The following is a 22,258-nucleotide window of genomic DNA, read 5'->3' as shown; positions in this document are numbered from 1 at the left end:
CATGTTGGGTGGGGGTCATGCATCATTCACCCACTGACCTCAGAGATACCATGGGGTTTTCTTTTCGGAGGCACGCTCTTCTACGCAGGGGGACGGGGCGGGGAGGGGGTGTTAAAAGCCAGAGTCCCTGGTCCCAGCATTGGAGCCTGCCGCCAGGAAGCAGTAGGGAAAAGTCCCAGGCCTTCCAAACAGAGGATAATATCTCCTGCATGTCCTCCCCGGATGCTGAAGGTTTGGGAGGGTGGCCCGTGCTTCTCTCTGTGGCTGGACCATCAGGGAGCAACATCAGGCGGCAGTAGTTCAAACACACTGAGACAGGCCGAGTAGCTCCACAGCAGCTATGGGGGAAGGAGAGCTGTGGGGCAGTTCTGCCCCCCCACCCAAGCCAGGGAGCGGAGGAGGAGGCCTCCCTCTGCAGGAGGAGGAATAGAGCACCCTGTGACGTTCCCCTGCTGTTATCTGGACCGGTGATCTGCTAGGTCACCCCAATCCTTGACTTCGGGAGCCAGCCTTACCCTGCTCCGCTGTGAGATCCCCCACTCCTGGGCTGTTCACGCACAGCCTCTGGCACGTCAGCTGCTCCTTGGATTGTGCAACCGAATGACACTAGCCAATATCTCCAGTCCCAGACACGACCCTAGAAACCTCCATCTTGCAGTGTCCAGTTATAGCTGCTGGACGCTGCAAGCTTATATGAGTTCATCAATTTAACAAAGAAATTGATATGCACCAGGCTTGTTATCCCAAGGGGAGTCTCTGATGTGCTTCTAACCAAATACACTGCTTCAGGTAGAATAAACAAACAGATTTATTAACTATAAAAGATAGATTTTAAGTGATTATAAATCAAAGCCCAAGTCGGATTTGGTCAAATGAAACAAAAGCAAAACGCATTCTAAGCTGATCTTAATACTTCCAGTGCCCTTACAAACTTACATGCTTCTCATCACAGGTGGCTGGTTGCCCTGTGGCCAGGCTCTCCCCTTTGATCAGCGCTTCAGTCGCTTGGTGGTGATGTCTGTAGATGGAGATGGAGGAGAGAGGAAGAGGATGGCAAATGTCTCTCCCTTTTATCATGTTCTTTCTTCCCTCTTGGCTTTGCCCCTCCCCCGAGGCAGGTGAGCATCACCTCATCGCAGTCCCAAACTGACCAAAGGAAGGGGGGTGAGACTCACTGGAGAGTCCAACAGATCCTTTGTTGTTGCCTAGGCCAGTGTCCTTTGTTCCTGTGAGACTGGGCTGGGTTTGTCCCATACATGTCCTGATGAGGTGTGAACTGCCCCTCTGCTCTTGGAGAGTTTTTGCCTGGGCTTGTTTTAAGCCATGAGGACACATTTTCAGCCTCATAACTATATACATGAAATTACAACCTACAACATTGCTATAACAATTACTATAACACCAATGCTCAGTGTATGATGAGCCTTCTGAAGACACCCGACATGACAAACTTTGCATTGGCTACCACACAGTCATATTGGGTGGGAGGGATGGCTCAGTGGTTTGAGCATTAGTCTGCTAAACCCACGGTTGTGAGTTCAATCCTTGAGGGGACCACTTAGGGATCTGGGGCAAAAATTGGTCCTGCTAGTGAAGGCAGGGGGCTGGACACAATGACCTTTCAAGGTTCATTCCAGTTCTAGGAGATTGGTATATCTCCTATTATAAGGATGAACATGGGGGTGCAGGATATTCCCCTGAGGTACAGAACGTCACACACCCTTCCTAAGCCTTCCTCTCCCTTCACAGCTTTTAACATGAGAGAAGCATTCTGGCCCAAAAACATGGAGGGGAAGCCTGGGGCACCCACCACAAACTCCTGAAGAGCAGCGTTGCCAACTCTCACGATTTTATCACGGGTCTCATGATATTTGGTGTTTCTCTTAAGGCCTCAGCTCCAGGAGTCATGTTATTTCATAAGAATCTCGGCTTTCACTGAAAAATAAGCAAGTCTCTTACCCTGAGGGCTGCAGAGAAAGTCTTGAAAACATGTCCCAAGTGCACCCTGAAGGCTGACAAATCAGAAGACAAATAAAAAGGACCTGGATTTTTAAAAACCTCATGATTTGTAAGCCAAACTCATGATTTTTGAGGAGGCTGACTCATTATTGTTGAAAGAGTGGGGCTGGCCCTACTGGACTAGATATACAGCCAAATATACTTCCTAGACTCCAGAGCCCAGAAATGGATGAACTCTTATCCAGGCCTGCAAGAAAACTCAGTGGAAATCCAGTATTGTCAGCTCTCATGGTTTTATCCCACGTCTCTGAATATTTGGTGTTTCTCTTAAAGCACCAGCTCCTGGAGTCTGTGATTATAGAAGAATCTCAGCTTTCATTTAAAAATAAACAAGTTTCTAGCCCTCCTGGCTGCAGCGCAAAGCTTGAAACCCTGGACCACAGAGCCTAAAACACCCGAAGGCAAATCAAAAGACTCCCAATAATTTATTATTTAATCTTGTGATTTTTTATAGCAATTCTCATTATTTGGGGGGATACAACTCATGATTTTTTTTTAAATGCTTGGGGTTAACAATACTGAAGTGTTACCCTGTGGAAAAGCCCCTTTAGAATGTAGAAGAGACTAAACCAACGGCGTGAGAAGGGGTGTGTGTTTGAGCTTGTGTGTTTTTAGTGAGTGTGTTGGACGTGTACGTGAAGCACCAGTGAATGTGTGTCTGTGTGTGAGGTTTGTATGTGGAGGGCTTGTGGAGGGGGTGGCATTGTGGGTGCAAGTGTATCAGTGTGAGTTGGTGAGTGCACCGTGCACAGTGCGTGGGGTGCATGTGTGCCACAGTATATGGCTGTGTGCATATGGGGCACATGCATGCCAGGCCCCGTGTGTGCGTGCATGCCACCCTGTGTAGGGGTGTGCACGTGGGGCACATGCATGCCAGGCTCTGTGTGTGTGTGTGTGTGCATGCATGCCACCCTGTGTGGGGGGCATGTGTGCGGGGCACATGCATGCCAGGCCCTCTGTGTGTGCATGCCACCCTGTGGGTGGGGGTGCACGTGGGGCACATGCATGCCACCCTGTCTGGGGGTGTGCCCCGCGGGGCACATGCATGCCAGGCCCTGTGTGTATGTGTGCACGTGCATGCCACCCTGTGTGTGTGTGTGTATGCGTGTGGGGCACATGCATGCCAGGCCCTGTGTGTGTGTGCGTGCATGCCACCCTGTGTGGGGCCATGAGTGTGGGGCACATGCATGCCACCCTGTGTGTGTGTGCATGCCACCCTGTGTGTGTGTGACCCAGGCAGTGTGTGGTGTGCGTGCATGCCACTCAGTGTGGGGCCATGTGTGTCGGGCACATGCATGCCAGGTCCTGTGTGTGTGTGCATGCCACCCTGTGTGGGGGCATGTGTGCAGGGCACATGCATGCCAGGCCCTCGGGGGGGTGTGGGGGTGTGCGCATGGGGCACATGCATGCCAGGGTCGGTGCGCACGTGTGCCACAGCGGCGTGTGGGTGGCAGGTGGGTGGATGTCTGCATGCACGCCCCGGTGTGGGGGCTGTGAGTGTGCGGCGCGTGAGGCGGCAGCGGGAGGTGTTGCAATTGCAGACACGCGAGAGCCGGAAGCCCTGCGGAGCAAGCAAGCGGGGAACGGCTCCTGCGGCCCCGAGCTGGCCGCTGCGGCTGCCCCGGGGCGCGCTCAGCCAGGCCGGCTCGAGCGCTCCCCGGGGAGCCCCAGGAACGCGGCGCGAGGCGGGCGCCGCCGCTGAGCCCCGGGCCCCGCCCTTTCCTTCCTCCTGCGGCCGCCGGGCCTGCACAGCGCCAGCCGGCTCGGTCGCGTGGCCCTGCTCAGCCTGCGGCGCGTGCTGCGGAGCAGGGAGCTCCCCCATGCCGGAGCACAGAGAGCTGGCGGGGCAGAGCCAGGGACTGGTTTGCACCGGAGAGCAGCAGCCCTTTGCAGTCAGCATAAATGCACCGGGAGGGGGAGGACATTAATATGCAAATAAAAAAAATCTGATCTTGCTGAACCCTGCAGATGTCGCAAGGGCTCCTGCCTCTGAGGTCAGCGCCCTTGCAGAGCCTCTGCAGTGTGGTCCCCGTTTATGGTCCCTCTTTGCCCAGCGTTAACCCTTCCCTGCATCTCCTCATCCTGTTCCCCTCTCTGGCAGCTTTGGGGGCCCATCTGTTGGCAAAAGAAGTTTCAGCTTCACTGACTCTGCCCTGCATTTGTCTAATGCCGCCTCCCTACCTGCATCCTTCCTGTTCTTCATCATAGTTGTTAATAATACACACCACCGTTGTTACTGCATTTCCTGTGTTCCCAATTCAATTCAATTCAATGGGACTGTAAAGATCAGTGATGTTAAACCCATTCTGCTTGGTTCCATCCACAGAGGCAAGACCCAGCCATCATAAAATGGACAGGCCCTAGAGGCAACTGTGAATGGTGCGTGAGTGGGGATCGGGGAACAATTCCACATGATCAATTCTAAAACTTCCCCTTCGGCTGCTGCCTAAAAAGTGATGATTTCAATGGAACTGCTACCTATTTCTGAGGTTCTTCTGAGCCAGAAGCAACCTCCTTTTCCTCAGTATGTCAGTGGCAATGAACTTTATACTCAGCTATGGACTTAGCTTTCCACCTTCATTCCTGACTGGCAGTGCTCACTGCTGTACAGCTCCCAGCGTCACCGAACAGCTCTGCTGGTGCATCTCAATCCTCTTCTGCAACAGCCAAAGCTATTCGGGTCTCCGCACAGCTCTGCTGATGCACTGCAATCCTAACCCACGCACACCCTGCTCTTCCAGTCCTGGGCTGCCCACGCAGCTCTGCCAAAGCACCTCTTATCCTTGATCTGCAGCATATGACCTGGGCGACTCCATAAAGTTCTGCCATTTCACCGCTGTCCTGACCTGCTGCATTCCTATTCCGTTCCTGGACCCCTCCCACAGCTCTGCCCCTGCACGGCCCTGCAGCATCCTCCGCCGCTCCAGTACTGGGCCTTTGCAGAGCAGAGAATGTCAGTGGCGCATAGGTCACGCCAAAGTGTGCAATGATTTTGCTAATTGGGCCAACGCTGATTAAGGTGTTAGGAGACTGAAACCATTAAACTAATTGTCACTTGTGTCCAAAAGCAGGACTTTCACTTAGCTCTTCAGTGGTGGAAATGTAGGGGACAGAGCACTTCTGCCCCTTATTTAACGATCCGTTGACAGGAAAGATCGAGTAGACAAATCTAACTTCTGGAACCTGTCCAAATGGTATCCACAGGAACCCAAGCATCTCAGCGCTGCAAAAGCAGCAACAGGAAACGAGTCCGGGAGGCGGGGGGGAGTTTAGGAGCTGTTGAGAGGGCTGCGGTGTTTTACATTCCCAGAACTCAGCAGGCAGGCAGCTGTCTGGTCTATTAATCCTTCCCAAGCTTCTCTCCTGCCCTATGACTTCTGCCCCATGCGGCCTATTGCCGACAGGGCCCCCACGTTAGCCTCCCTTGTTGGTCAGACACGGGAAGCAGCTGAAATGGTTCAATGCCCCTCCATCTGGGTGGTGTCACTGGAAAGCAGAGTGAGTCTGGGCAACGTGGGAGCAGGGAGGGAGGGTTCACCACAAACTCCAAGCAAAGCAAGCCAGGTAATTATTGGAGTCCTCTGCCCCTGGCTGGACTGTGGAGGTGGCCTGCCCAGAACAGAAAAGAGGGACCCTAATCAATGCCATTTCTGCTCAGTAATCAAAAGGGAAGCCTGTCTGGCCGCGCCAGTGGGAGCTGCGCTAAGCTGTTCTCAGCTGGAAGTGGCTATTACCTCCATCATATTTTTCTTCCCTCTTGGCCCAATTACTGATTCTCCTGGCCAGGCCCCCTGAGCAGACTTGGACAATTAGCAGAGTTCTCTCCTTGTCCCGTGCCTAAGCAGAACTCCCGCATCGCAGGGGCTGTGTCAAAGAAAGCTTTTGAGCTACGGATGGATCAGACTAAAGGCCCTTGGGACCATCTAGCCCAGGGGTAGGCAACCTATGGCATGCGAGCTGATTTTCAGTGGCACTCACACTGCCCGGGTCCTGGCCACCGGTCCGGGAGGGCTCTGCATTTTAATTTAATTTTAAATGAAGCTTCTTAAATATTTTAAAAACCTTATTTACTTGACATACAACAATAGTTTAGTTATATATTATAGACTTATAGAAAGAGACCTTCTAACAACGTTAAAATGTATGACTGGCACGTGAAACCTTAAATTAGAGTGAATAAATGAAGACTCGGCACAGCACTTCTGAAAGGTTGCCGACCCCTGGTCTAGCCAGTAGGACATCACAGAGGAATGGGCTGGGAACAGTGAACTGCCCTCCCTGGCGGAGATCCTTATAGGTCAGGGTTGAGACCCATTAGCAAGGCAGCATGGGGGATGCTGTGCACAGACTGAAGCAGTTCTGTGGATAAACAGAAGAGTCCAGTCTGATCTGCCGTTGCTCTGGCACCTGACACCAGCGTGATAGGCAGGAACCCTTCTGTGGAAAATGCCTTGGCATCCACCGGTTACCACTAAACTCTGGAATGGGGCCAGCTCAAGAAAATCCCTGCTGGCTGGTTTCTACCTGTTGAAGTCTGGGTAGAAAAAGCCCAATTTCCTTCCTCCCCCCCTCCATCCATCAGTAACCCATCGCGGGACATAGCCCCGCCCCGTTTTGGTGGCCACATTCCATCGATATTTTGTCGGAGCCTCCAGCTGCTCAACCTAAATACGAAAGACAAGACCCGTCGAAAATAAACACACACCCAGAGCTACAGGCGTTTGGGGCAGTGGATGAGGGGAGGGTGGCCGGGTGGTGAGGAAAAATCTCATGCTGGCCCCTTTAAAGGTGTGCTGTTTGTTCAAGGCTGTCCAAACATTTGCAGAGCGCTGGCAGGCCCGGAATGTGCTCCGCCGAGAGCTCAGGCAGCGTGGCCTAGGCGTGGGAAAGCTCTGCTCTCCTCAACCTTTACAGGCTTGTTCCCCCTCAGGCGGTGATTCAATAAAACCAGCGCCAGAGATTTATTGAGCTGATAATGACAGCTTCAGTCAGCAGGCAGACACCAGTGCGGCTGGGAGAGAGACTCCGAGAGAGGAAAGAACATTAATACTTAGTCTGTACATTACACAGGGCCTTGATTTAATAGGGTTGGAGGGGGAGGAGATTTGGATCTTTGTTATTAAAAAATAATACTGGAGGTCTCCTGTTTCATTCCCAGGATGCCTGATCGCCGTGGCCCCCTGCCCTGGTGTCATTAGCTCTGCCAGTACGAGGAGAGAGTGTGCGTCACAGGTGTGCAATATCCCCAGTGTGAGAAGAGCCAGCGCACTTCCAACGGGGCTGATGCACAGAGGTGCTGGGCCCCAGGCGCTCCCATTGACTTGGGACAGGTGAGGCAGCAGAGTCCAATGAATGGGGCACTGCACTGAGCACCAGGAGACCTGGCTACTATCCCTGCATCTGACCCTGGCCTATTGGGTGACTGCCCTCTCCCCTCTCTTCTCCATTTTGATCACAAGCTTTTGCAGCCAGGGACTGTGTCTTATGCTAGGGATGTACAGCTCCTAGCACAGTGGCGCTCTAATCTCAACTGGCACCCCTAGGTGTTAATGCAATACAGGTTAACAATAGAGATGTGGGTGCTCAGCCGTGCTGAAACGCCTGCCACGAATCCCTCCCCTACAGTTCATTTGTTTTCCAGAGATACCCAGGAATCCCACTTGGAGCGAGGAGGTTGGTTTCGGATCCTGAAGGATGAATGCAGCCAGGCTCGCCAGCGGTTTCGAGGGCTCCAGTGTGAAGTGAGAGTCCAGGGAGCCCCCAACCCTTGTGGCGGGATGTTCTAGGGAGAAGGGGGCCAGGTGTGTCACCACACAGGGCGTGGTCAGCGGGCTCAGTCCTTAGCCCGGGTGCAAAGAAGTGAGCTGGGAAGAGGAGCAGGTTGCTTGCCGCTTGATTGGCTGGGGGAGGTTTTGGCAGGCTGAGTGGGCCTGGGGCAGGTTCTCGAAGGCTGGCCCTACCTAGAGCTCCAGTAACTAGAGATGGGGGGGAATGACCAGTGCGAGATCACTCTGCAGCTGGACATGCCATTTCCCCTGCTGGCCGTTGGCAGGACAGCCGCAGTCACATGACTAGGCACTGTTTTCCCCTTCCAAGCACTTTCATTACCATTGCTTGGATAAAATACTAGAAAATATGTAGCAGGGAAAAACCCTGGGTTAGCTGGGGACATGGTGGCCTAGATGCCCTCCTAACGCGCTCTTGGTCTTGGCATCTCCAGACATCCCATAGCACTTTATGGCCACTGGCTCCCTCTCTTGTATCAAACCTAAGCTATTTGTCTTCACTTCCGAGGCCCTTCACAACCTGAGCCCGCCCTACCTAGCGTCTCCTTCGCTATCGAGAGGTTGACTCCTGCCTCTGGCTGGCCTCTGTTGCCAGCCTCCATGCAGCCTCCACTTGGAAGGAGCTCCCCAGAAAAACCCACAAAGGTAACTTACCCTCTTTCAAAACCATCCTCGAATTTCTGCTCTACCGTGGCGCCTACAAAAATCTTGACAACAGTTACACTGCTGGTGTGTGGAGACCACTGCCTCTCATACCGACCTGTGTTCTCTCATTGTTCCCTCGGACAGCTCCATCAGTCTGTCCGTAGCCATACGTTGTCTCGTCTTGTACTTACATTGTAAGGCCTTTGGGACTTTCGTTCTGTGTGAGCTCAGCACGAAGCACAATAGGGGTCCTGGGCTCTTTGGCAGTACAATAATGCAGGTGTCTTGGAGAGTTTTAGCAGCTCCATTTGAGTGATGGGAAACCTGAGAAAGAGAGGAAATCACTTGCCCAAGAATACACAGTGAGTCAGTGACTCAAACCCAAGAACCCTAACTCCCATGTCTATGCTTTTTTGGCACCACTGTGTGCACTATCCCGTTTGGGGGGACACACCTTACAGTGTGCGTGTGTGGGGGTGTTTATTTACAGTAAATACACGATACAGAAGTGTGAACATGTGACATTTTGAATTCCACACTCAAAGCAGCTGGTATGATCCTTACCTGGTTTGACTGGGTGCTAGGCTGTCTAATGGCAGAGCTCAGGGCCTTTAGTACCGTATATTGCAGTACTTGTGTAACTAGAGCCTTTGTTTGTTTGTTTGTTTGTTTGTTTGTTAAAAAATACCAACTTCTTAAAGGACAATCTTTCCAAAGAGAGCATTCATTCTCCTGAGCTGCAACCAGTGAGACACACCTCCCTTACCCTCGGCACTCAGGTACCTGGGGGCAATGAAGGCACAGAAAAATGTGGCCAGCTCACATTTTGGGGAGGAAAGCGAGCTCACGTAGCTTCTTTTTATTTAATTATTACTATCTGGGTTCTCTTTTGGCTTTACTAAGGTTTGGAACCTGGCAACTGACTTCCTATGTGAATGCAAAATATTCTCTCTAGCAATAGCACATTGTGGCGCTGGAGGGGATGTCTTATTGATCTAAGCATCAGGCCTGGAAGATCTATACTTCTGAAGCAGCATGTTCAAATACCCACAGGGTCTAACCAGCCCTTTTGTGCTGTCTAGACAGAGAAGTGGAGTTTTGTGGGTGTTTCAGACAAGACCTTTGCTCTGTATGGACATTAATGTTTCAATGGGACTTTTCACTGACGCTGGCCATGGGCGGCAGTAACTAAAATGGAAAGTTTCAAACAGCAGAAACCCAGCCCTTCTGTGGGCAGGTATAATTTGCACCGGAGCATAAACTTGAGCATTTGTAGATCTCTACTGTCCTAATTTGCACCTGGTTGTAAAATCTGGACCTGAGTTTTGTGGGTGCAGATAATGCCCTCTGAAAAAGAGGGGGGCAGCCCTTTGGGAAGCGTGAGCCTCAGTGAGCAAGATTTCCCCAGCATCCTTCCTTCCTGGTCTTCTCGGCTTCGACCCCCAGAAAAATTGTGGTTGATCCACCAGTGGGAGACGCAAAGGTGGATCTTGATTTTCAGCCTCGGAAGGTCTTGGAAAGACTTTCCCCATAACCCAACTACCCCCAGCAGCAATTATGACTGTACCACCAGTGCAAGAAGCAAAACTCCCTCTTTTACACGCCAAGCTCCTTAAAGAGCTCACCACCACTTCCTCAGCAGGTGAGAGGTGCATCCTGTGACCACACGATGCTCCTCTCCTTCTCAGTCACTTGTCTTCCCTGCCATTACCTTGTGCACCTGCCTTTTATCGCCCTCGTTTCCACAGCAACAAGTTATGAGGTCATAAATATGCAGGAGGTGATGATGGCGTTTTGGAACATTTTTCAGTTCAAACACGATGAGGCTCAAATAAAGTGAGTGACAATAGCAAGAGAATCATCACAAAGATACATTGATCCTGCCTTGCTGGGTCTACTGGCATTTTGTTTCTAGCATTTATTTTCAAAAAAAAGGGGGAGGGGATTTTTCAGCAAATATATGAAAAGCGCCAAAGCTGGTCATTTTTAGGACACTTACCCATGTCATTCCAGATGTACAAACGCCTGGCCGTCGGTCCCATTGCACCAGCCAGTCTGAAATTAACCGGGAGCGGCATCATGGTAACAGCTGGCGACACAAAAGCCAGGAGCTGGGTGAAAACTGAGGGAAGATTTTGGTTTCAGCTATTACGCAGTCTGGGGGAGTGTGGTGTGGTAAGGAAACTGGGAAGCTGGATCACTGGGGTCTGTTCCCAGCTCTACCACTGAGTCGCTCTGCGACCTTATTTGTCATGTATCCTCTTTGTGTTAGGTGCTTCCTGAACAAAAATGAAGATGAGCCCGTATTTTCTAAACACCGTGTGAGCCAAAAACCATAAGCCTGCCTTGCATTGCTACATCAGTCATTACAAGCCTCAGGAATGCAGGAAACCAATGATGTCAATAGACGACAGAGACACCTGAGCACATCAGAAAAGACACAAGGAAGATAAATATTCTATAAAAAGGTGATATATTATGAAATACTACCTCAGTATAAGGAAGTGGGGGCATAAATAGAGTGGGAATTTAACATTTGCGGTAGGAGGCAGAATAAACCCACTTAGTTCAAAAGCCTGGCAACAGCTAAAATTGTGCCTGCCACGGGACAGGTTGGTTCAGAAGACTGGTAATGGGGTATGTATGTATTGTTGTTCCAGTAGCATAGGGGTAGGCAACCAATGGCACGGCACGCGAGTTGATTTTCAGTGGCACTCACACTGCCTGCGTCATGGCCACCGGTCTGGGGGGCTCTGTGTTTTAATTTAATTTTAAATGAAGCTTCTTAAACATTTAAAAAACCTTATTTTTTACATACAACAATAGTTTAGTTCTATATTATAGACTTACAGAAAGAGACCTTCTAAAAACGTTAAAATGTATGACTGGCACGCGAAACCTTAAATCAGAGTGAATAAATGAAGACGGCCCAGCACTTCTGAAAGGTTGCCGACCCTTGCAGTAGCATGTAGGGATCTCAGCGAGAGATTAGGGTCCTGTTGTACTAGGAGCTGCAAAGACAAATAACAATAGTCGTTGCCCGACGATTTCACATTTCTCCTCGCTGCTTTGAGTAGATGGGGCCTACGTTAATCAAACTGACCCCTGCTCACAAGTGCTACCGTCCTGCCCTTTTAAAAGGAAAATCCAGGGTGGCTGTCTCAATGTGACAGCCTGTGACTCAATCCCAGTGATGCACCTGCCTGGGGATGAGTTGTGTGCCTGACTGGAAAGCTTGAGAAAGCGGGGTTCAAACGTGACCCACAGAGAACGTGCAGGGACGGGGGCTTTGAGACGACAGGAGAGATGAGGTTAAGCAGGCCTGCATTGTGCAGGGAGGGAGATTGTGTTCCTGTGTCGTAGATTTTTCTTTCGCAGGCATGAGATGTTCCAGATGTGCATTTATCCCACCGCTCACAGCGTGTAACCCTCTCTCACCGTATCTTCCCTCCTGGCTCCCAGGCCAGGTGCAAGGGGAGGGCTCACCATGTTATGCAAAGCTCCCTGGAGCCCTGGAATCCGAACAGCTGGCTCCTCCGGAACATGCAACCCTCTTGCTGACGCCAGTCAGGTGAAGCTGTAAATCAGATGCCTGCTGGCCAGGAGCAGAGCACGTTGTCCAGCTGCTAGGAGTGTCCTCGGACAAAGAACAGGCAGCCAAGATGGAACTCTGACTCTTCGGGGAAGTGTCACTGCAGCGAGGAGAGCACCCAGCTGTCCGTCTTGATCCTCCCAGAGGCTGGGTGAGCGCAGCACGTGCAGCGTCTGCTCACCCATAACGCTATCTCTCTTCTCCCGTGGTGGTGTAAAGGTTGCTCTGTGTGGTGTGCCCTCTTAGCAACATAAATCACTGCCTGGCAAAGCTCTCCCCTCAGGAATGTGACTGCCTCGCTGTGCTGCAGACCTGGCATCAAACCAATCCAGTCCCCGGCGAGGAGCTGCAAACACGTCGCCCCCTTCCGTCCTTCAAATGGCTCCACTGGCTCCCCTGGCCTTTCCAGCATCTGTTCCATATCACCCTCCTTGGTCGTCATGTCCTCCCTGGACTCGCTCTATCTCGCGCTGCAAACGTCTTCATCCTCTGCTCCCCTTCCTAATATAAACAATAGCGAATCGGCTTGAGGGCTGAGCACAAACGTCCCCATTCAGGAGCAAGCCCGTGGCCAGGATACGTGTGTAATGATCCCCCTGGGAGGGAAGATCATCTGCGGGGATGGAGCCCAGGACCTCGGGATGCAAAAGCAACAGCTTCTACCGTTTGCCGTGAAAGATCAGCACCATTAGCTCAGAGTCAATAGCGGACTCAGAACCTCTGTACGTGGTCTGGCCATCAGAAGATGATGGGGCCAAGCTACCTTAGCAAGGGCTACACTTTCCCCCTGGCCGGGGAAGTTTAATCTTGTGGTGTATTGAAAACTGTGTTAAAATTATAAGCCATCTCTTTAAATTCTTAGGGGTCTTCCTGGTCCTGCTTGCAGGCTAGGGGGCTCTGTAGGGAAGTGCGCAATCTGGGTCTTCAGCAGTCAGTCTGCAGTCAGGCTTGCAAGGTGGGGTGATTTGTGCTTCTCTGCCTAAGGGAGCAGCCTGCTTTGTCTCACTGTGATTTTGGTTTTTGTGAGCAAGGGTTGGTCCCGTCTCTAATCTGAACTGCTATGAGTCTCCAATACTAGGGAATGTTGTGTTCCCAGCACACACACACAGAAGTTAGATAAAAACCATAACATACTCTTGCTGGAAGGCTGCAATGTAACACGACTTTATTTTTTACAATCCAGATCCATAAGCGAACTGCAGCAGCCTGTGAGACTTCAGCCAGCCCCTCACTTCTATATCACGTATCCCCTAACTGCCATCTGTTTGCAACTCCCCGCCTCCCTTCGAGGGCCACAGTGCAGGTCTCCAAGCAGGGAGGATTCAACCGCTGCTGCACCTCGCTAGTGCCAGGTTGAGATGGGACCATCAACGGGCATCTAAGTTGGCATCTGCAGCAGGCCTAGAGAGTGGGTGGGACTCAGGGAGAGCAGAGGCTTAGGGTAAGTCTCCCTCGTTGGGAGGCTTTGGCCAGGTACATTTATCGAGCCTGTTGGCTTCTAACTCACTCCCAGGACGAAAGGACAAGGGGAGCGATTGTCCGAATATTTGCCGAAGTTGAGGTCTGATAAGCAGTGTTGACTTTGCGAGTGCTCCTTCCTGGCTTTATGGCCAATATAACAATACTAGGCGGAGTAGGTCATGCTGGAGAGGAAATGGGGGGAACGCCAACCAAACCCACCGTTATCTTTTTCTTGGCTGGATTACTTCTCTGAGATTAACTCTTTGTTAAATGCCCCAGGCTCGCCCCAACGCCTTACGCTCCCCGACTCCCCTCTTCAGGAGCAGCGGCATGGGATGCTTCCTCCATTTTGAAGCAGAGGGGATGACATGGTGCGCTGGCCTGGCGCAAGGCTGGGGACAGACTCCGCCTGACACTTCTCCCACTCATTCCTTAGAGCTTGGTGTTGAGAGGGAACATTTAAACTGAATATTGCTCTGTGGGCAAGTCTCCCCCAGGGCAGGGTGGAAGCTCCATCGCTTGTGATATTTAAAACTAGACCGGACAAAACACAAGATCCCCAGATTGAGTAAACCGCCATGGCTCTTGACTGGTATCAACCAAGGATCTGGCCCTGCAAATGGACAGAACCATCCTGCACCGGCTGAGAGACGGTCTGCACTGTCTCGCAGCTCCCTACTTACCTCTAACTTTCGTTATTCTACGATCCAATTCAACTGAAGTGATGATAAGTCCAGGTTTGGGTCCAGAAGCTTCAGTTGGTGTAGATCAGTGTAATTCCATTGACATCAGCAGAGAGGCATCAATATGCACCAGTTGAGGATCTGGCTTTTGATGTTCTTGCAGCACTCGTTGCTGCATATTGTTCCCTTCTTTGTAGTGTTTGGGCAAAAGAAGATACATGGTGGCCAAGACTGTCAGAAGTGGCTGGGGATTTCAGGTGCCTTGGCTTTTGGGTGCCTCATTGGAGACACCTTAAATAGAAGTGTGATAACACCCAGCCCTTGTGTAGTGTTTTTCATCAGCAGATCTCAAAGCACTTCACAAAAGGGCTCAGTATCATGATGGGGCTCGATATGTCCAGTGGTGGGTGCTCAGCGCTTTCTGAAAACCATGTCTCGGGCCGGGCACCACAATGATCTAGATGTCTAAATTGCTGGTCACTTTGGAAAAATCTTTGGCCGCAACATCTGGGAAACCTGTAGCCTTTGAGACACTGGGTTCCAGGGAGGAAGATGGTTCAAAGTGTCATCTGTGATGATTTTCTAGGAGAGAAGAAATTGCAAAAAGTCTCAATGCCCCCCCCCCCCCGCGTTAATCAGCAATCCTGAGAAAAATTAACCTTTCTGTAAATGCATTTGATTGGAGGGGATGTGGGGGGGAGGAGAGGACTGAGAGTTTGAAATAGAAATAGAAAAGGGTTTGACATCCTCCGGAAGTTGCAAAACAGCTGCTTTAGCTGCTAGCAGCTAGAGCAGGGGGAAACATCTGAGGACATACACAATAAACAATGCATAAACTCTGGGCTTTCCTCTCGGCTAGCTCTGCAGTTTGGTCCTGATTCACAAAAGCATCCCTTTTTAGCATGGCATTTACGTACTTTCTTACATGCTTGTAGGTTAAGAAAGCATTTAAGCATGTGCTTAACTTTACGCATATGCATAAGACAGAACTGAGGCCTTCTGCTCCTTGCACGTGTGTGTGTGTGTGTGTATGCGTGCGTGTGTGTATTTATATTGGTTACAAGCCACTGTTATGACAAATTTTTCCATGGTTAAGTTAAGTGCCCTGTTTCAGAGTAAAGCTGATAGGGATATTTACTGTAAACATCCCAGGTACTCTAAGGGCCTGACATGTTTGAAGTTCTGTGACAGGGCAGGACTCCCCACACGCGGCTATCGCCATAAGAGCAAACTGCCTGCCAAAACCGTGGCACATTGTTGATATTCAGGTGTACGCAGTATTGGCCTGCGGCTCTCAGGAATGCAGTGGACACTGGGTCATTAGTAAGCTGTGGGCGTCAGGCTTAAAGAGACCTCAGTCACATCAGATCACAACTGCATCAGATGCTCTGGACAATCAATGGCAGGCAAAGACCTGTCCGGCATAACTTCTCCCCATGAGGCTGGAGAGTTTGAGAAGATCCTTGCCTCACTTGGCCAGTGGTGGTTGTGACCTGTTAGCCAAGTCTGCCTCCCAAACCCTGCTTGCAAGGCCAGCCATAAACACAAAATCAGCCCCTGGGAACCTTTATTATTATTAATAAAATAACAATGATCTTAATATTTACGTTGCTCAGCAAGTCTGTGGCAGCGCTGTGAAAGGTACTTGGGTTTCTTGTTTGCCAGATCACAGATGCAGCCGCACGAGGGGATGGATTCTCCATTGCTTTGCACCCATCTTGATTCGTTAATGTTTTCCATCCACTGTGCACAGGGGCACATGATGACACAAGGCGTAAGGGCGTGGAGAATTAATCCCCACCTCTCTTATATTAAACACCACTTCTACATCTGTGTGGGGTTAATACTGAAGTTAGATGAGGGATGGGGGGCCGGGTGGAACTGGCACTTTTAGGTGAATGTTGTCCCAGCCTTGAATTGTTGGGTGACGTTGCGCAAGTCATTTAAAAAAAAATCACTCCATGCCTCAGTTTCCCCATCTGTAAAATGGGGCTGAGGAGTCTTTTTTTGGTCTGTTTGTACAGCTCCAAGCACAATGGGGTTCTGATCCATAACTGGGGTTCCTAGGAGCTACGGTAATAAAAATAAATAACTCCCTGGCAGAGAGGTTCTGAGGCTAAAGGGTTGAATGTTTGTAGAGAGTATTGAGATCGGGCTGGTGGGGGAGGGAGAATAGTTCCAAATACAAGAAAAGCAATGAGATATGATTGCTATAGTTATTATTCAGGATAATCATTTATTACTGTAAGAGGCAAACATTCCTCGGGAACAGATACTCCTGCACGGCGGAGTCCCACACGATCTATCTACCTCAACTGGCTCATTCTGAAATTGTAAACACAGCTCATTAGGGGCCCAGGGCTTGGTGCTTTTGGGTGGGAACCAACCAATGCCTTGCTCTTGGAGGTTGTAAAAAGTGCCTTTTTAGCAGGTACTTATTGAAATCAAGTTTCTCTCTTTCTTTCTCCGGGGCAGACTGGCTGGGGTAACCCATGGGGAGTCGATTTCCTTTCCAACAATGCCTTGGGCGGACAGTTGCCTTCTTGCTGGGATACACCTGTGTGCTTAACAGCAGGGCTCTTCGGCACCTGCTATTGGGTGCAATGGAATTTCAAGTCTGCATTGTGACTGCTACCAGGGCCAGCCCTCACCTTGTGAGACAGACAAGCCCGCAGTGTGGGAACTCTCCACCCCCTTGACTTACCGCCATACCTTATATCTATCCCGGGGCTTGGCCCAGTCGCTCAGGTTAATGAATTATATGGGGGTGGGGGGGGGAAAGAGGGAAGAAGGAGGCTGGTTTCAGAAGTCAAGTATGCGGAGGCCTTTAACAAATTTTATGGTATGTCTCTTATCAGCAGCCCCATCTGACGAGCTATTGCCTAACCTGTGCTCAGCTCTGTGGGAACACTGAAAGAAAAACCTACCTGCTTAACTCTTTGAAGCCTGAAGCAGACGTGGGGTGGGTTGGCATGGTGATCACTGTGTGGCTGGTACACAAAGATGGGCCCGTGGCCAGCCTGCAAGCGTGGACAAAAGCCATACCAAGCCTGATGTTCGACAGGGCCAAAGCCGAAGGCCACGCATGATTGCACACCTAACCTGCACACCCAGTTGCTACAGCTGCATGAGCAAATTAGGCTTTTGTGGGAGTGAATTTTTATGGTGGCTGAGCGTGCAATTACCCACATGGTTTTTGCACAGGGGCCCAATAGAAAATCAGGCACCACAGACCTCAAAACGGCGCCTCCACTCAGTGTGTGACTTTTCTCTTGCAAAAGAAGTTGGTGCTAATGGTGACAGTGACAAAATGCCAACACAGGAGGGAACAGGGGTTCAAAAGTTTCCCCGGGTTGTAGGTGAAAGATGCAGGATCCCTCCAAGACCAAAGCAAATCCCACGTGGCTGATGATATTTTTCATCAAGTACCTATCAGCGCACTCAGTCAATGCCATCTCTTTCTGATGACATAGACTTGCTCAAGGCCAGAAGTCAGCAATAAGAACTTCTGTCTGCTCCAGCCTGAGAACTCAGCAGCAGCTAGGAACCACAGAGAAATTCTAGGTAGAGCCATGAGGCTCAGTGGAACCTTTGGTCAGTGCCATGTGGATTTGACTCCCACTTGATTCCTAAAGGAACCCAAGATTCAAAGCCAACCTCAGCTGAAGCCTCCAAGTCGTGCCTGGTCTGGGGTAAAAAATCATGCAAAACCTAGGGCCATTCCACCTGAAACCATAAATGACCCAAATTCACTTGAAAGTCAATCCAACTCCTGCAGTCTCATTTCTTGGCCTCCTCTCTCTTCAAGGTCCTGACTAGAGATATGGTTTTACAAACCAAAATGGGGAGACGGATCCAGGCCCACAATGTGTGGGGTGCTATATCTGAATGTTCCCCAAAGTTTGGGGTGTTCAGATCTAGGCGTTTGGTTCAGGCTCGTCTGCAGTTCCAACTTGCAACCAACTATAAATATATGACAGTAATTACCCTACCCCCAGACCCTGCATGGAGCACCCCTCTTCATGGTATGAGTCAGCAATCTGTTATATATAGTGTAAGATTTGCACTGGCCTGAACCAAAGTGGGCCAGGGAAGTCAGTGGACATTGGATCAAGCCCAGTGCTGAACGTATTTCACTGTAGCTTGCGATTCCACCCATTGATCTGACCTGGAGAAGCTGCTTTGAAAGGCCACATATGGCTCATCAGGACCTGCCCTTGGCTCCAACACAAAGCGCAAGGGCAGACAAATAGAGGCAGCATTGTCTCCAAGAGTTCCACCCAGCTGCCAGGTGCTCCACCCAGTTCACAGCACCAGGTGTTGCTAATTTATTGTAATTGGTGTGCGGCAAGACGGGTCATCATTCCTCAATGGCAGGCAAGCAGAGGCAGCTCAGCGGCAGCGTGGTCCGGCTGCCATTTCTGCAAGGATCCGGGAAGTAGGCTGGGAGGTGTTGCTTAATCCCCACAATTACTATGGCTGCCTCATGGCTTCCAGCAGCCTGGAGGGGAGGACGTGTCACTGGTTCACACAGCAAACCTCTGAGGAGCCTGCCAGATCGTGGCCTGGCAATTACCTTCACACTGCGACATCTCCGTGGGGCTCTTCTCAGGGGCTGTTGGGCATGGCGTGAATTCTTTCCCTCCTTACTCCAAACAGACTGGGGGCGGGGGGGCTTGTATCTGTTTGGTACAAATGCACGCGCCACCTGACCAAGTGCCAGGCAGCACGTGGCTATTGCGAGCGTCAGGAGTTAACGGCTGCAAAATAAATACAGAACTAAATACAAAGTAGTGCCAGGATGCTCTTCTTGAACCCTAGCGCTCAATCCCTAACACGCCACAGTTGCCGTTGTCCTTATTTATTGCTTGTAGGATGGTGGCACGCAGGGTCCCTGGCCACTCTGCTAGGTACTGCCCATAGTTCAGGCTAGAGGCAGGCATATCAAAGCCTTGTTTACTCACGAAATTGCACTGGTTTAAGCAGAGGTGCAACATTGCACCCATTTAGTTAAACTGGTGCGGATTTGGGTGTGGGAACTCACATTGGCTTAAATGTAGGTTACATCGGTTTAGCTTATGCCTGTTAGTTTACATTACACCTTTAGTTAAAGCAGCGTAACTTGTGTATGTAGACACGCCCTAAGAGATCGTCTCCGTCCACCAGAGCTCGCAGTCTTACGCAGACAAACTAATTATTATCCCTTTTTTTAAATAGGTGGGGAATTTAGGCTCGGAGAGTTTGCATGACTTGCCCAGGGAGTCTATGATGGTGCTAAGAACTGAATCCAAATCCTAGCCTCTTATCTTCAAGATCAAATCGATGTTTTGCTAAGAATGTTCAGCAATGAAAAGGTTAACAACAGGGGCACTTTAAATGTTCTTCGTTAGGCTTCTGAGTTAACAGCACATTGCTATGAAATGGGGGCAGACCCCACCACTCTGCCCTTTTCGGCTAGCCCACTTTGATCCACCTGCAATGATCTGTCACCTCTGGGGCAGGTTTTCAGGCTGTTTTCCTATCTAGTGGAAGAAGTTTGCATGCATGTGCAGAAAAAGAAAAGTGTGGGTTGCCTCTGTGTTCCAGCATTTGGTCTACATTCCCATCTGCTCCATTTTCAGGTGCGTGTCGCGTTGCTGCCTTTGGTTCCTGGCGCTGTGCTCCTGTGACTCTGGCTTTGCATAGAGAATAACCCAGCTCAATACCAATCTAGTCTGAAAACAAAATAAACCCCCAAATCTTACAGCTGAAAAAATAGTGGATGCACCAATGAAGGCCAAGATCAACAGCAGGGATGGGCTATCCCGCTTCTGACTGTGTAAGATAATCGGGGAGGGCTAGACCCCATCACTAGCAAACCATGAAAATATCGTGAGAGAAGCCAAATTGGTACCCTCCGCAAAGAATACCTCAGTCATTGATGTGTAGGAGTTAGGTGGGGGGCGAGATACTAACCACTTGAGTTCCTTGCAGCACCACCTGAGATAATTTGCAGTGTACACAGCAGCTATGAAAGGGTTAATGATCAGCTACTTCCACCACCTGAAGTGGGTTAGGGTCCTTGCAAGACTGGAGTAGTTCTCATGGCAAAACTGGTTGTCTTTCTAAAAAGTCTCCTCCGGCTGACCCCCAAGTCATTCAGGTAGATGCAGGAATTACTGGGTGAAAGCTATGGGGCCTGTGTTATGCTGGAGGGTCAGACGGGATGATCTCTTTGTGGGGTTAGCCTGTAGGGCCTGATTTTTGCATTACTTATCCTGCATTCCTCAAGCAAATGGGTGTTTGGATTTCACAAGGGAGACCTGACTGGGTCCTTAAAGTGTGGGATTGGAGTCACCACCTTTCCCCATTGTAAGGTAAGGTGCAGCTTCCTGCTGCTTTTACATGAAGTATGTTGTCTTACATTAAGGGCTAGGTTTATGCAGGTGCCTTTATTTTGATTTGCAGGTGCAACGTGTGCTTGCACAGCTCGGGCCCACAATTAATCACGAGCACAAGAAAGGTGAGGTTGTTGAAGGGGGATCTAGAGGAATCATTTCCCCCAGTAGTGGGGAGCACCCCCTCAGTTGTTTAATGGGGCAGCCGGGAGGGCAGGGGACGGGAAGTTGGTATGTCTATGCTGCAAGCGAAGGTGCGATTGTAACCTGGGTGGGCATAGCCAGGCTAGCTTTAATCTAGCTAGCACAGCTAACAATAGCAGCAGAGGGGTGGCGGCATGGGCTTCGGTCCAGGCTAGCAGCCAGAACACATACTCAGGGACCCTGCTGAGTGACTTTGGGCAAGTTACTTCATTGTTCTGTGCCTCAGTTTCCCCATATGCAAAATGGGGATAATGATACTGACCTATGTAAAACACTCTTGAGATCTACTGATAAGCGCTATGCAAGAGCTAGGTATTATTATAATTATATGTCAGTGCCCACACATGAAACTGACAAATGAAAGGGAAGACTCCTCTTATTCTGGCAATCAGAGAGTCTGTATGACCTAGCTATAAATGAGAAACATCGGGCACGTTTGTATGGAAACTTATGGCAAAACAGCAGCTCCTCCTTTGCTGCTACTCTGTTTCCATTAAGAGCCTTTCAGAGCATCGTTGTTTGCGACTGGAGAAGGAATTTTTCTGTCCATTTTCTCCAAGTCCCAATGCCCGGAAAATACAGTACAGGTGCCAAAGAGTTATCTGGATAAAACAAGGATTCCCCAGGATCTCACACTCTGCCCTATCTCCATCAATTCACTCCTGTTTCTACCTTCCACCCCTTGCCCAGCAGATCAGATCCATCCCCTTTCAGTAAGGTCACTGGCATGGCAAGGGTTGCCAAAGCGAATACATCAAAGATCTCCCTGTAGGAGCAGGCATTTCTCAGCACCATTAGTCCCTAAAGACTTGTCAACTGCACAGACTGGCTGAACATTGTGTTTTAACATCCTCATTAAATAACAAAGAGCAACCAAAAAAGTAATGATGGCCGTCTGGCTTCAGAGGCCGAAGGGAAAAAGCTTATTGTCCTCAGAACTTCAGGGCAGCAGGACCAGAAGATTGCTGCATTTGGGAAGAGGGGTTAAAATACCCGCCTGCCTCCCCCCCCCACCCATCAGCCTTGTTGCATTGGGGTTAGTCCCGATTATTATTTGTATTGTGTGGCTTCTAGGGGTTCTACCTCACACCAGGCTCAGTGGTGCACATACACAGCGAGCGAGAACCAGTCCCTGCCCTGACGAATTTACAGTCTAGATAGACAAGACAGGCGAAGGAAGGATATGATCATTGTATTGATGGGAAACTCGGAGTCAGTGACTCACCCAAGGTCACACAGTGAGCACAAGTGTGGCAGAGCTGGGAATTCAACCCAGCTCTTCCTAGTCCAGTGACTTGAGCACAGGATCCTCATTTCTCAGAGATGCAAATCATAGCTTGACTTGTCTACCTTGAGATGCTGCTGTCGAAGTGACTGGCATTCGCTGCAGATGGCTAGAAAGGAGGCAAATTCCCAGTGTAAAACAAGCCCTAAATTTCCATCAGCTTCCACCTGTGGATTCAAATGGCTATAGCTGTGTTAACAGCTACC

At 50.2% G+C, this 22,258-nt stretch overlaps 1 long non-coding RNA gene across 1 annotated transcript; it reads left to right on the top strand.

Moving 5' to 3' along the window:
* Positions 1-10,317: 10,317 nt before the first annotated feature.
* On the top strand, positions 10,318-12,883 carry LOC120387931. Its single transcript, XR_005590424.1, has 3 exons — positions 10,318-10,625; positions 10,723-10,918; positions 11,913-12,883. It is a non-coding gene; the product is annotated as an uncharacterized LOC120387931 (long non-coding RNA).
* The last annotated feature ends 9,375 nt before the right edge of the window (positions 12,884-22,258 follow it).

Source organism: Mauremys reevesii, linkage group 21 (genome assembly GCF_016161935.1).
Source record: "Mauremys reevesii isolate NIE-2019 linkage group 21, ASM1616193v1, whole genome shotgun sequence".
NCBI classification, from domain to species: domain Eukaryota; kingdom Metazoa; phylum Chordata; order Testudines; family Geoemydidae; genus Mauremys; species Mauremys reevesii.
The sequence above is the reverse complement of the archived record's forward strand: the minus strand, read 5'-3'. Positions and strand labels throughout refer to the sequence as shown.